This window comes from Vulpes lagopus, chromosome 1 (assembly GCF_018345385.1).
Source record: "Vulpes lagopus strain Blue_001 chromosome 1, ASM1834538v1, whole genome shotgun sequence".
NCBI lineage: Eukaryota > Metazoa > Chordata > Mammalia > Carnivora > Canidae > Vulpes > Vulpes lagopus.
In genome coordinates this window covers 75,522,486-75,537,383 of record NC_054824.1, presented here as the reverse complement: position 1 = coordinate 75,537,383, position 14,898 = coordinate 75,522,486, and the positions used below count along the sequence as shown (strand labels likewise).

General features: G+C 38.5%; 1 protein-coding gene across 14 annotated transcripts in view; it reads left to right on the top strand.

The window, feature by feature from the left end:
• Positions 1–14,898, top strand: part of RUBCN (rubicon autophagy regulator) — a 68,157-nt gene that overhangs the window by 14,762 nt on the left and 38,497 nt on the right. The window lies entirely within an intron of this gene.

Genomic DNA, 14,898 nt, shown 5'->3' with positions numbered 1-14,898 from the left:
GATGGTGCTTCTCTTTCTTTAGTCAGGTAGTAAATGTCAATTGTTTAGAGGTTGTCTGGTGAAACTCATAAACAATAAAAGGAATGATTCTTCTAGCATTGCTCTGCTACTCCAGATTGCCTTGGGCTATGTAGTCTGAACTTCGAAACCAGCTATATGCAGTTTCCTTGTGCAAGGATCCAGATAGAGTCAAAATTCAAGTATTATAATACTTGAATGATCTCCAAACTGAGCTCAGTCCATTGGCTAAAACCTTTTCATCCTCTGTTCTCTATCTCAGTTAATAGCATCTTTCTTTCAGCAAACCCAGAAGCCTCAAAGTGAAATTTGATATTTTCTTTTTCATTTTCCATATCCAAGCAATTACCAGGTCCTATGAATTTTGTTATTGATTTTTCTCTGGAAGCTTTATTTTTTTTTCTCCACTTCCAAATATATTTGCTTATATTACTAAAATATCCAGGGAGTAGCATTGCTTCAGGCATGACCAAATGTAAGTGCTTAAACAAGAATCTGTCCCTATCCATGGACTCCTCTTCTCTATGTGGTAGCTTCATTCTCAGGCAGACTTTTCTATAGGATAACCCTAAGCAACTTCAAGTTTAACGATCCCAACCAACACAAAACTAAATAAAATTTAAAAAACAGAACAAAACAGAACAAAAGCAATCCCAATAGGTAAAACAAGCAAAAATTTTGAGGCTGGCTATTTTTGGACTGACCTGAGTTATGTTCCCCTTCTTATAATCAAGGTATGGACTATGCTGCTCAGTCAGGCCTTACTTATATACCAATCCTAGACCCTGAAGTGAGGATATACTTTCTTGGAACTTCATGGACCAGAGTAATTGGCAGAGGGGTGCTTCGCCTGTGGAAAAGGAGGAGTCTGTTACCAAAAGAAGGGAACATATAAGCAATATATTCATCGAGGACCCTTATTATCTCTCTCATTGTGGACTCAGGCCCTCCCAGTCTGAACTCTGACCCTAATTCCAAACATCTGCCACACTGCCACCACGTTAATTTTTTTTTCCACCACGTTAGTTTTTCAGAAATAAAATTACTCTAGTATTTTGCTCAGAAAAGTTCAGTCCTTTCTTATTGAAAATAGAAAATAGTCAAAACTCGTCTCTGACATTTAACCTGTACTTTAATCTCTACAAAGTTCCCAGTTATAAAACCATGGCATTCACTCACTCTTACATGTCCTTCCCCACCATTCTCATTCTTGCTTCTCCACCTTCCCTGCACTCCCTCCTCCTTCGCCTGGAAGGCTATTAGTCATCTTGTAAATAGTGCTCCTTTAGAAGGCATCCCTGACCTGCCCTCCTCCATTTCTCTTTAGAGCACTTCTCTCTGCATAGCATAGTTATGTAGGTGCCCATTTCCTCCTTTTCATTCTGAATGCCTTGGAAAATGGGGACTTTTCCCCTTTAACCACTGTAAGCCCAGCGCCCAGCACAGTGCCAAACATGATCGATGTTCAATGAATATTTATTCAAGGAATGGAAACGTTAACCATTTGGTCATGCCTCTTATAGTTGGGCAGGTGCCAGTGGTACTATTGCCATTGGAAGGCCCTCTTTTTTCCCCTTTCTCCCTATCCATTTTTACTCTTTTTTTTTAAGATTTTTTTTTTTTTTAATTCATGAGAGACACAAAGAGAGAGAGAGAGAGAGAGAGGCAGAGACAAAGGCAGAGGGAGAAGCAGGCTCCACACAGGGAGCCTGACTTGGGACTCGATCCAAGGTCTCCAGGATCACGCCCTGGGCTGAAGGGAGTGGTAAACCGCTGAGCCACCTGGGCTGTCCTCATTTTTACTTTTTTACATTTATCTTCATTTTCTATTTTCTTCCCTTTCTGTCTCTTTTCTTCTTTAACCATGCTAAGGATTGACAGTTTATATAGAACTAGTAAGTAAAGCAGGAGGATCAAATAATTTTTGAGCAATCCCTACTGCTAGTCCAGTTATTAGAAAACCTACCCCCATTGCCCACTGCTCCCCCCTCCGATATACCCTTGAAGCTTTGTAGGAAAAATGCTATTGTCAGAACCCAGCAGAGGGAGGCCTATCAGCAAACAGCAGGAACCCTAAAGTGAAGCTTTTCTCAATATCTATCCTCCCGACAGCTCTTCCTGTGCTTTTTCTTTTTTTTTAAAGACTTAACCATTTATTTGAGAGAGAGAGAGAGAACAAGCAAGCTGGGGAAAGGGCTGAGGGAGAGAATTCTTCTTTTTTTTTTTTTTTTTTAATGATAGTCACAGAGAGAGAGAGAGAGAGGCAGAGACACAGGCAGAGGGAGAAGCAGGCTCCATGCACCGAGAGCCCGATGTGGGATTCGATCCCGGGTCTCCAGGACCGCGCCCTGGGCCAAAGGCAGGCACCAAACCGCTGCGCCACCCAGGGATCCCTGAGGGAGAGAATTCTGAAGCATACGTTGCTCTAAGCCCAGAGTCTGATATGGGGCTTGATCCTAGGACTCTAAGATCATGACCTGAGCCAAAACAAGAGTCAGCTGCTTAACCAACTGTACCACCTAGGCACCTCTGTTTTGTTTTTTATAGCTGCTTTACCACTTATTAAAAGGAATCGTTTTGTGTGTGTTTTGTAATCTTTCCTCCCTAAATTTCACCAGCCTACCTGAATGATTATAGACCAGCTGTGTCCTACATAGTAGCCACCAGCCACATGTGGCAATTTAAGTTTAAATTAATCAAAATTAAATAAAATTTAAAATTTCAGTTCTTTAGTCATGCTAACCAGATTTCACGTGCTTAATGGCCAGTGTGGCTAGTGGCTGCTGTATTGGACAGCACACATAGAATTTCTAGAATCAGAAAGTTCAATTGAACAATGCTGTTACAGATTTAAATCTGAGTTTTTCAGGAAACAACTAGGTCATGCTTATATGTTTTCAATTCCTCTGCATCAATCTCATTTGAAGTTTAACCCACATTTGATTGAGAGGAGAGATGATTATTTAAAGGAAATCATAAATTATTAGTGACTAGGGACTTGACAAACTATTCTCAAAATTTGTAGGGCCATTAAATTCACAGAAAACCTGCTAGATTGTAGGAGTGAAGAGATGATTGTTTTTTTTTAAATTAGAAAATAGCAGAATCCCATAATTTCTAAAAGATTCTAAGTCTATGACTATCTATGAGTCACTTGGAAGCTTTTGCAAAGAAAGCTTTAAGAACCATAACGTCATTCACTCTCCACCCCCTTCAGTACCATGACTTTTATTTTTGCCTCCTCAAGAGTCCTTTGAGAGTTTTAAAATTTCCAGGTTTTTTTTTTTTTTACCTATTTGTTCTATTTTTGTTATTTGCTCACTTTTTTTTAAAAAAGATTTTATTTATTTATTAATGATAGACAGAGAGAGAGAGAGAGAGAGAGAGAGACAGAGACACAGGCAGAGGGAGAAGCAGGCTCCATGCACGGAGCTCGACGTGGGACTCCATCCCGGGTCTCCAGGATCGCGCCCTGGGCCTAAGGCGGTGCTAAACCACTGAGCCACCCAGGCTGCCCATTTGCTCACTGTCTTATTGCTCTTGGGTCAGAGAATATTCCTATACTGCTTTGGAGGATTGATTGACTTTTTTACTGTGTGTACCTTAGTACAAGGCTAGTTTTTGCGAATGTTGTATGCTTTTTAAAAAAAAGTGTTAGGATGTAACTTTCTAGATTTAAAGAACAACCTTATTATATGTAATACTATTTAGCTTTTCTAATCACTTTTTTACTTTTGGTTTTCATGATCTGAAAATTAATCTCCCATTACCATTGTTTTTTCTTTTCTATTTTCAGTTTTCATTTTTTAAGATTTTATTTTTTAAGTAATTTTCTACATCCAAAGTGGGGCTTGAACCCATAACCCTCAGATCAAGAATCCCACGTTCCACTGACTGAGCCAGGCATGTGCCCCTCAATTTTCTTTTTATGTTTTCTGCAGTTTTTGTTTTGTATGTGTTCTGTTTTTCATATATATGTGTATTTTAAAAACGATTTATTTGCTTGAGAGAGAGTGTGCATATGCAAGTGTACGCACAGGGTGGGGAGGAGCAGAAGGAGAGAGAGAATCTCAAGCTGACTCCCCACTGAGCACAGAGCCCATCTTGGGGCTGGATCTCAGGACTCTGAGATCATGATCTGAGTTGAAATCAGGAGTCAACCATTTAACCGACTGAGCCACCCAGGCACCCCTGTTGTATATATTTTGAGGCCATGTTATTAGATACATAAAAATTAGTGAGAGCTATTTCTTCATTATGACTTGTCTTTTTTAATGATTCTTGCCTTGAATGCAACCGTGATGTAATATCATAATTTCTGCTTACCTTTTTGCTTGATTGGCTATTTTGTTTTAAATAGTTGAGTTTATTTCATTGACTTTTATTTTTAGTTCATATCTGTTTAATCTTAATTCTATCATTTATTTTTTTTTAAGATTTTATTTATTTATTCATGAGAGAGAGAAAGGCAGAGACACAGGCAGAGGGAAAAGCAGGCTCCCTGCACAGAATCCGAGGTGGGACTCGATCCCAGGACCCTGGGATCACATCTTGAGCCAAAGGCAGATGCTCAACCACTGAGCTACCCAGGTGCCCCAATTCTGTCCTCTTTTAAAAATTATTTTTTTAGGGCAGCCCCAGTGGCTCAGCAGTTTAGCGCCGCCTTCGGCCCAGGGTGATCCTGGAGACCCAGGATCGAGTCCCACGACAGGCTTCCTGCATGGAGCCTGCTTCTCCCTCTGCCTGTGTCTGTGCCTCTCTCTATCTCTGTGTCTCTCATGAATAAATAAAATCTTTAAAGAATTAAAAAATAAATAAAGATGATTTTTAAATGTTCTTTTGCTCTTTCTTTGCCTCAGCAATATTTAAGATAATCTAGTTTTAGTTGTAATGATGATTAGCTTTTACCCTAAAATAGTATCCCTGAAACTGGAGACAACTGAAGCACTGTCTTTCCTCCTGTGCCTTTGCTATGGAGGGGGTGATGGTGTGTGTCTCCTTCACCTTGCTTATAAAGCACCCTGCTACCCAGACAACATGAGATGTGACTGTAAGGTAATGAGATTGGCTTTCTTCTATGACTCATGAAATTAACTTTATTGTTTTGCAGTAAAAGCTTATATGTTTCTACCATTCTATCAAGTAAGCAGATTTGAGTCTCTGTTATATACAAGGTACCTCCAAATCTGAGGAAGTCTTCCTAGCTTTCCTGTATCAGCAGGAGTACCCTGAGCATAATCAGGCCTTGGAATCTGTGCTTACTGAGAGGAGACTTGACCCTAGTTTAAAAACAGTTGAGATATTCTTTAGATGCAGAGCACAGTGACAAGTCTTAATTTGTGTTGCAGACTGTCCAATCCTAGATAGTTTTTGGTAGATTTTTCTCTGAGGCAGAGTGGGTAAGATTTTATTCAGGTGCCCCTTCTGATATAGTTGGATTTATTATACTTATGCAATGGAAATTCAAAGAGGGAAAAGGACAGAGAAAAGAGAAGCGATATTATTATGTACTCTGTGATGATGCTTCCTATAGATCATCAATTACACTGAAGGAACTGAAGCTTAAAGAATTTAAATGGCTTACCAAAGGATGCACAGCTAGTTTGTGGAGATCTAGGATTCAAATTTAGGTTGGCCTGACTATGAACCTTGTTCTCTTTCTGATGCATGACATTTTCTACTTCCTTCTTATTTTTTTTTAAAGATTTTATTTGTTTATTCATGAGAGACACACAGAAAGAGGCAGAGACATAGGCAGAGGGAGAAGCCGACTTCCTGCAGGGAACCCGATGTGGGACTTGATCCCAGGACCTCAGGATCACAACCTGAGCCAAAGGCAGACGCTCAACCACTGAGCCACCCAGGAGCCCCTCCCTCCTTATTAAAGCACAAAAGAAATAGAAAAGATACAATCTCTATCCTTCAGGAAACAAGCCACATTCAATAAAAACAGCAATTTTTTTAAAGGATCATCAGGAGGAATGGTATATTGACAGCATTTATTATGAGGTTTCTAACAAAGGAATTATAGCTGGTCAGGTTATTTAGAACTTCTTAGGAGAAGGTTGAACTAAAGCTGAACCTGAATCCCTGAATGAGACAAGAAGAGAAGCCTTTAAGTAGAAAGGTCTGCATAAATAAAATCATGGAAGTAGGTAATGAAGTTGGCATGTTTATAAGAGTTTCATAAGGAGAGAGACTATTTCAAATTGAGGAGTACTGCATGGGAAAGTTGGTATTTAGATCGGGGCTACATGATGGAGACTTTTTGAACTCCATATGGAGGGGTTACATCCTCAGTGGTTAGGTTTCTGACAAGGGATTTTCCTTTCGGTAAATCTGCTCATTGTTGAAATTCAATAAATTTGATATCATTCTAATGTATAATTGATGATGTCTTTGTTGAATAGATTTGGAATTACAGCATGTCTAGGAATACTACTTATTCCCTCCTAGACATTAAGATTCTGCTGTCAGGGATCCCTGGGTGGCGCAGCGGTTTGGCGCCTGCCTTTGGCCTGGGGCGCGATCCTGGAGACCCGGGATCGAATCCCACGTCGGGCTCCCGGTGCATGGAGCCTGCTTCTCCCTCTGCCTGTGTCTCTGCCTCTCTCTCTCTCTCTCTCTCACTGTGTGCCTATCATAAATAAATAAAAATTAAAAAAAAAAAAAAGATTCTGCTGTCAGCCATTAAAGACATGGGACCATCCAATGGTTAGATTTTCCTAGGTCCCCCAGAGCTGAGAGACTATAACATCAAGTATGGCGTTTTTTGTTTTAAAGATTTTATTTATTCATGAGAGACACAGAGAGAGAAGTGGAGACATAGGCAGAGGGAGAAGTTGGCTCTCTGTGGGGAGCCTGATGCAGGACTTGATCCCAGGACCCTGAGATCATGACCTGAGCCGAAGGCAGACGCTCAACCACTGAGCTCAACACCCAGGCGTCCCAAGCATGTTTTTTCTATAAGCATATTATTTACTTAACATCATAAATATTTAACTGCATACTCTACAGGTTAAACACTGTATAATTAAATCCAGAAAATATGGAGCCAGATAAGAAGAAAATTAAACATAAATGTGGTAGTCTCTTGCTACTTAAGTATTACCAATAATTATTTCACTTAACTATGTTTTCCTCTACTTTAAAGAAGGAACTTACTGCTTCTTTTCAGGGAGTGTTTTTTGGTATTAAAATTCCCAGGTGTTTGCCTGACCACAGTCTTTCAGCATAAGATGCCCTTGCCACTTTGGTATTTAAAAAATCCTTGATGGTACTTTCCAGCCTCTTGTTTGCTCCTAACATTTTTTAGATTACTGATCTTTCATGAATTGCTAGAACTGTTTAGGAAGAGCTAAACAGTTTCTCTATACTTCCCTCATAGAAGTAAGAGGTAACTATTACATATCTCTTATTTCTCTCAGTATTTTTTTAAATTTTTATTTATTTATTCATGAGAGACACACAGAGAGAGAGGCAGAGACACAGGCAGAGGGAGAAGCAGGCTCCATGCAGGGAGCCCCATGTGGGACTCGATCCCTGGTCTCCAGGATCACACCCTGGGCTGAAGGCAGGCGCTTAAACCGCTGAGCCACCCAGAGATCCCCTTCTCTCAGTATTTTTATGTGAAATCATAAATATGATTTTATATTCTGCCTTTTATACTTTGTTTTAAAGATATTTCATTTAATTTCAAATTGTCGACATATAGTATAACACCCAGTGCTCATCTCATCATGTGCCCTCTTCAGTGCCCGTCACCCAGTTACCCCATCCCCCTCCCCCCGTCCCCTTTGCCTCGTATACTTTAACATGTCGTTAACTTTGGAAACTTTTCTTAATCAGAAATTTTAATGGTTTCCTGATATTCCACCATTTAGATGTCACATACCTTTCTTCACATTTCAGGGATCAAATCATTATCTGACTTGGGACAACCTGACCTTCAGTCTTGATTTCAGGTAGATACCACAAGTCATTGCAGATAAATGGCACACTGTGGAGGGGATATGCCAATAAGTTGAAGCTATTTCCTTGTACGACTAAAAAGGGCACTGGGGATCCAAGATATGCTAATATATATTTCTTGGATTGAATCTCACTTTATAATTGCTTATTGTGTATTTACTGTTTGTCATAAATTTCAGTTATTTGTAGTGATTCTTAAAATTTTTTTACTTATTTATTTTTTAAGATGTTATCCATTCACTCATGAGAGACACACAGAGAGAGGCAGAGACACAGGCAGAGGAAGAAGCAGGCCCCCCTGCAGGGAACCAGATGCTGGACTTGATCCCAGGACCCTGGGATCACACCCTGAGCTGAAGGCAGACGCCCAACAGCTGAGCCACCCAGGCGTCCTTATTTTTAGTGATATCGTGTTAGTTATAGGGCAAAGCACTTTTTATTTTATTTGTTTATTTTTTACTTTTTTATTTAAATTTCAGTTAGTGGGCAGCTCTGGTGGCTCAAGTGGTTTAGCGCTGCCTTCAGCCCGGAGCGTGATCCTGGGGTCCTGGGATCGAGTCCCACGTTGGGCTCTCTGTATGGAGCGTGCTTCTCCCTCTGCCTGTTTCTCTACATCTCCCTCCCTCTCTCTCTCTCTCATATGAATAAATAAATAAAATCTTTAAAAAATAAATTTCAGTTAGTTACATAGTGTCATATTAGTTTCAGGTGTACAGTCTAGTGATTAGACACTTCCATATATCACCTGGGGCATAGCACTGTTTTAAAAAAATAAAATTTGTGGGGCACCTGGGTAGCTCAGTTGGTTAAACATCCGACTCTTGATTTCAGCTCAGTTCATGATCTCAGGGTCATGAGATCCAGCCTTGCACCAGCTCTTTGCTGAGCATGGAGCCTGCTTAGGATTCTCTCTCCCTTTTCTTCTGTCCCTCCCCACCCTTTGCATGGCACTCTTTCAGATAAATAACATTTGCTTGTACCTTTTCTGTTTTCACCTTGAGTGTTACTTTTTTAAAATTCTAGTATAGTTAACTACAATTGTTATATTAGTTTTAGGAATACAATATAGTGATTGAACAATTCTGTGTGTTAGTGCTCATCATGATAAATGCACTTTTTAAAAAATACTTTATTTATTTATTCTTGAGAGAGAGAGAGAGAGAAGCAGAGACACAGGCAGAGGGAGAAGCAGGTTCCATGCAGGGAGCCTGATGTGGGACTCGATCCTGGGACTCCAGGATCACGACCTGAGCTGAAGGCAGGTGCTTAACCAGTGAGCCACTCAGGTATCCCAATAAATGCACTTTTAATCCCCTTTACCTATTTCACCCATTCCTTCCACTAACCTCCCCTCTGGTAATCATCAGTTTATTCTCAATTAAGAGTCTCTTTTTTGACTTGTCTCTTTTTGTTGTTGTATTTGTTTTATTTCTCAAATTCCACATATGAGTGAAATCATACGGTATTTTTCTTTTTCTGGCTGACTTATTTAGTGTTATACTCTGTAGATCCATCTGTATTGTCATAAATGGCAAGATTTTTTATGGCCAACTAATATTCCATTCTGTGTGTATGTAACTACATCTTCTTTATCTATTCATCTGTCAGTGGATACTTGAGCTGATTCCATAATTAGGCTATTGTAAATAATGCTGCAATGAACATAGGGTTGTGTATATCTTCTCAAATTAATATTTTTGTATTCTTTGGGTAAATATCCAGTAGTGGAATTCCTGGATCATATGGTAATTCTATTTTTCATTTTTTTAGGAACCTCCATATTGTTTTCCATAGTGGCTGCTCCACTTTGCATTCCTACTGACAATGCATGAGAGTTCCTTTTATTCCACATCCTCACCAACACTTGTTGTTTCTTGTATTTTTAACTTTAGCCATTCTGGCAGGTGTAGAGTGATATCTCATTGTGTGTGTGTGTGTGTGTGTGTGTGTTTTTAAGATCTTATTTATTTATTAGAGAGAGCACAAGTAAGAGAGCACAAGCAGGGGGAGGGGCAAAGGAGAGGGAGAAGCAGGCTCCCCGTTGAGCAGGGAGCCTGATGTGGATCTCAATCCCAGAACCTGAGGATCATGACCTGAATCAAAGACAGACGCTTAATCGACTGAGCCTCCCAGGTGTCCCTTCACTGTGGTTTGATTTGCATTTCCCTCATGATGAGTGATGTTGAGCATCTTTTCATGTCTGTTGGCCATCTCTGTGTCTTCTTGAAGAAATGTCTATTCATGTATTGTGTCCATTTTTTAATTGATCATTTATATTTTTGGTGTTGCATTTTATAAGTTCTTTATGTATATTTTGGATACTAACCCTTTATCAGATATGTCATTCGTGAGTATTTTCTCCTGTTCTGTAGCTTGTCTTTTAATTTTGTTGATTGTTGTCTTCGCTGTGCAGAAGCTTTGTATTTTGATGTAATACCAATGGTTTATTTTTGCTTTCATTTCCCTTGTTTCAGGAGATAGATCTAAAAAACTATTGCTACAGCTGATGTCAGAAAAATTACTACCTGTGCTCTATTCTAGGATTTTTATAGTTTCAGGTCCCACATTTAGGTCCCTAATTCATTTTGAGCTTATTTGTGTATATGTAAATTGGTCCGTTTTCATTCTTTAGCGTGTAGCTGTCCAGTTTTCCCAACACCATTTTTAGAAGAGACTGTCTTTTTCCCATTTCCCATTCTTGCCTCCTTTGTCAAAGATGAATTGATGATGTAATCATGGGTTTATTTCTGGGCTCACCACTATTCTATGGATGTATGTGTCTATTTTTTAATTTTTTTAAAAAAATATTTATTTACTCATGAGAGACACAGGGACAGAGAGGCAGAGGCACAGGCAGAGGGAGAAGCAGGCTCCTTGCAGGGAGCCTGTCGTGGGACTCCATCCTGGGTCTCCAGGATCATGCCCCAGGGCTGAAGGCGGTGCTAAACCGCAGAACCACCCAGGCTGCCCATATGTGTCTATTTTTATGCCTGTACCACGCTGTTTTGATTACTACAGCTTTGTAGCATATCTTGAAATCTGGGATTGTGATACTTCCAGTTTTGTTCTTTTTTCAAGATTGTTTTGGCTAATTAGGGTCTTTTGTATTTCCATACAAATTTTAGGATTATTTGTTGTAGTTCCATGAAGAATGCTGTTGATATTTTGCTAGAGATTGCATTAAATCTGTAGATTGGGGGATCCCTGGGTGGCTCAGTGGTTTGGTGCCTGCCTCTGGCCTAGATATTAATAATATTTGTTCTTCCAATCCATGAGCATGGAATATATTTCTGTTTGTTTGTGTTGTCTTCAATTTCTTTCATCAGTGTTTTAACTGTTTTCAAAGATGTGTATTTCAAAATACACATCTTTCACTGCTTGATTAAGTTTATTCCTAGGTATTTTATTATTTTGGTGTAATTGTAAATATAATTGTTTTCTTAATTTCTCTTCCTGCTACCTCATGAATATAGAAATGCAACAAATTTCTGTATATAGGTTTCTTTATCCTTTGATCTTACTGAATTCATTTATCACTTCTAATTGTGTTTTGGTGGATTCTTTAGGGTTTTCTATATATAGTATCATGTCATCTGCAAATAGGGAAAATTTTACTCCTTTTTTTGTTTTGTCACCAATCGGTAGCCTTTTATTTCCTTTTGTTGTCTGATTGCTGTGGCTAGGATTTCCGGTACTACGTTGAAAAGAAGTGGTGAGAGTGGACATGACATCCTTGTCTTGTTCCTGATCTTAAGGGAAAGCTCTTAGTTTTTCACCACTGATATGAGATGTTCATTGTGGGTTTTACATATATGGCTTTTATTATGTTGAGGTATGTTTCCTCTAAACCTACTTTGTTGAGGGTTTTATATTAAAGATTGTATTTATTTGTCAGAGTGAGAGCACGCACAAGCAGGGAGACTGGCAGGCAGAGGCAGAGGGAGAAGCAGGAGCCTGATCAAATGTGGGCCTGGTCCCAGGACTCTGGGATCATGGCCTGAGCCGAAGGCAGATGCATAACCGACTGAGCCACCCAGGTGCCCCTATTGAGGGTTTTTATAATGAATGGATATTATACTTTGTCAAATGCTTTTTAAGCATCTATTGAAATAATGATGTAGTTTTTAAATTCTCTTATTTATGTAATATATCACATTGATTGATTTGTGAATATTGACCTGCCCTTGTATCCCAGAAGTAAGTTCCACTTGATCATGGTGAATAATGATTTTGATATATCATTGCATTTGGTTTGTTAATATTTTGTTGAGGATTTTTGTATCTATGTTCATCAGAGATATTGGCCTGTAGTTCTGTCTCTCTCTCTCTCTCTCTCTCTCTCTCTTTTTTTTTTTTTTTTTTTTTGCAGTGGGTTTGTCTGGTTTTAATATCAGGGTAATGCTGGCTCCTTTAATATCAGGGTAATGCTGGCTCCTAATATCACTTCTGATTGTGACTTGGAAAACTTAAGACTGAGCTGGCATTTAGGAAAACTTTTTCCTTGAATAACCTTATTTGAGTGGCTTAAGCAATTTCTGCTCTTTAAGGGAGGAATGAAGTCAAAATCCTTCCAAAAAAAAAATAGGCAGAACTTTATTCTGAAGTTGGCTTAACTGTTGATGAAAGTGATTCAGGTAGCAATAGATTATGCTGTCACTTGCCACACAGGCCTGGTCCTTCCTTGGCATATGGTAAAACGCTTAGAAAGACTTGCTGCAAAAAAAAAAAAAAAAAAAAAAAGAAAGACTTGCTGCTTTTAATTTATGGTGATTAATGGAGAGCACTATGTGTACTTGAAGAAGTGGCTCTGTAAAGGGCTGCTTTGAACCTAATATACTTCAAAGACCTTACCTTTGTCCAGATAAAGGGTACATGAATCCAAGGTGACACTATTCAAATAATTATTACCAAACAGGTTTAACCCAGGAAAGACTGACCCTACTTGTTGAAAATGTGGTTAAAGAATGCAGTGCCATATTTGATTTCTCATGGTGATCTGTTTACTTGCATCTAAGATTTGGGTATGAATAGATCAATCCAACTACTGTGTATGGGCTTCAATTGAATTTAGCTTTTCAACTCTCTGAAAGTGGTAATAGTATCATTAGGGTAAAGGATCATAAAAAGGTAAAGATGCTAAATATACTAGCTACGTAAATAAAAATTTTTTTAAGTTTACCTTTATTCTGTATGAGCATACAACAAATATAAATGATTTATGTCGTTTATATTCTTATATCTTAGAATAAGAGCCACATTCTTTTGTAGTTTTGGTATCTTAGGGACACTATACTGTGGGGAAATAAAGTTCCTTAGCTTTGTCCAGAAGTTGGTAGTAGATCTGAATGCTTAGGTTTCTAGGATTCCAATGCTCTTTATATAATTTTGGAATCAAAGCCTTAGGATGTTAGGGTACTTGGTATTTGCTTTCAGAATTTATCATGATGTTTTTTGACAGTTAAGCTTTTTTTTAAAAAAAAAAAATTTTATTTATTCATGAGAGACGGGGGGGGGGGGCACAGACACAGGCAGAGGTACAAGCAGGCTCCATTCCATTCAGGGAGCCTGACGTGGGACTCGATTTCGGGTCTCCAGGACCACACCCTGGGTTGAAGACGGTGCTAAACCGCTGAGCCACCCAGGCTGCCCATACAGTTAAGCTTTTAAGATCAAGAATAAATCAGAAATACTACTCAGTCATCAAAAAGAATGCAGTCTTGCCATTTGCAATGACATGGTTGGAATTAGATGTTTTGCTAATAAGCAAAATAAGTCAATCAGAGAAAAACAAATACTTTATGATTTCACTCATATGTGGAGTTTCAGAAACAAACAGAAGAACGTGGAGGAAGGGAAGGAAAAATAAAATAAGATGGAAACAGAGAGGGAGGCAAGCCATAAGAGACAGTTAACTCTAGGAAACAAACTGAGGGCGACTGGAGAAGAGGTGGGTGGGGATGGGGTAACTGTGTGATGGCCATTAAGGAGGACCTTGATGTAATGAGCACGGGGTGTTGTTTGTTTGTTTGTTTTTTTCCCCAGTTTTAAAAGATGAATTTTATTTTTCTTTGAAGTACATCATATGCTTTTTGTGCTAGGATTTTTTTAAAGTTCTTTTTAATTTTTTAATAGTTTTACTAAGGTACAATTCACATGACATAAAATTCACCCTTTTAAAGTTATATAAATGGGTTTTAGTATATTTACAAAATTGGAGCATGGGGTGTTATATGCAACAGATGAATCACTAAATTCTACCCCTGAAATTAATAACAGAATATATGTTAACTAAATTGAATTTAAATAAAAAATTAAAACAAGAATAAATCAATATAAATCAGAACATAGATATGCAAAGTCACTTTAGGAAGTGAAGGTGATGATTGTTAAGTAAGTTTATTATGATAATCATTTTACAACATGTATGTATATCAAATTGTTATGTGATACACCTTCAAGTAATATAATATGTCAACTATATCTCAGCAAAATTGGGGAAGAAATGGAACAAGTGAGTTTGGTGACTTGAATGTTGAAAATGTAAGGTTAAGGAAACCTGGTATCTCCCAGTTTGAATAAGTTCTTGGTGTTAAGGCCTTGAGAGCAGAGGACCAGTTTGAGGTTTATCTGGCTTTCTCTTTTTAGAGGACACTCCTATTCTGGACCTAGCTTCATTCATTTTATTTTATTTGTCTTTACTATACTCATCTGCTTTTAAAAATGACTCAGAAAATGTTAGTTTTGAATACTGATAGGATTAGAAAGGATTTCAATTTAGGACCCTTCTACTTCTTTAGGTATTTACATGATGTAAAATAGTTATGGTGAAAGTTCCCTGAAAAAATTATTCCCATGACTATCCTTGAAAAGTAAAAAGAGTAGTATTTATAAGAAATGGAAGGGCAAAGT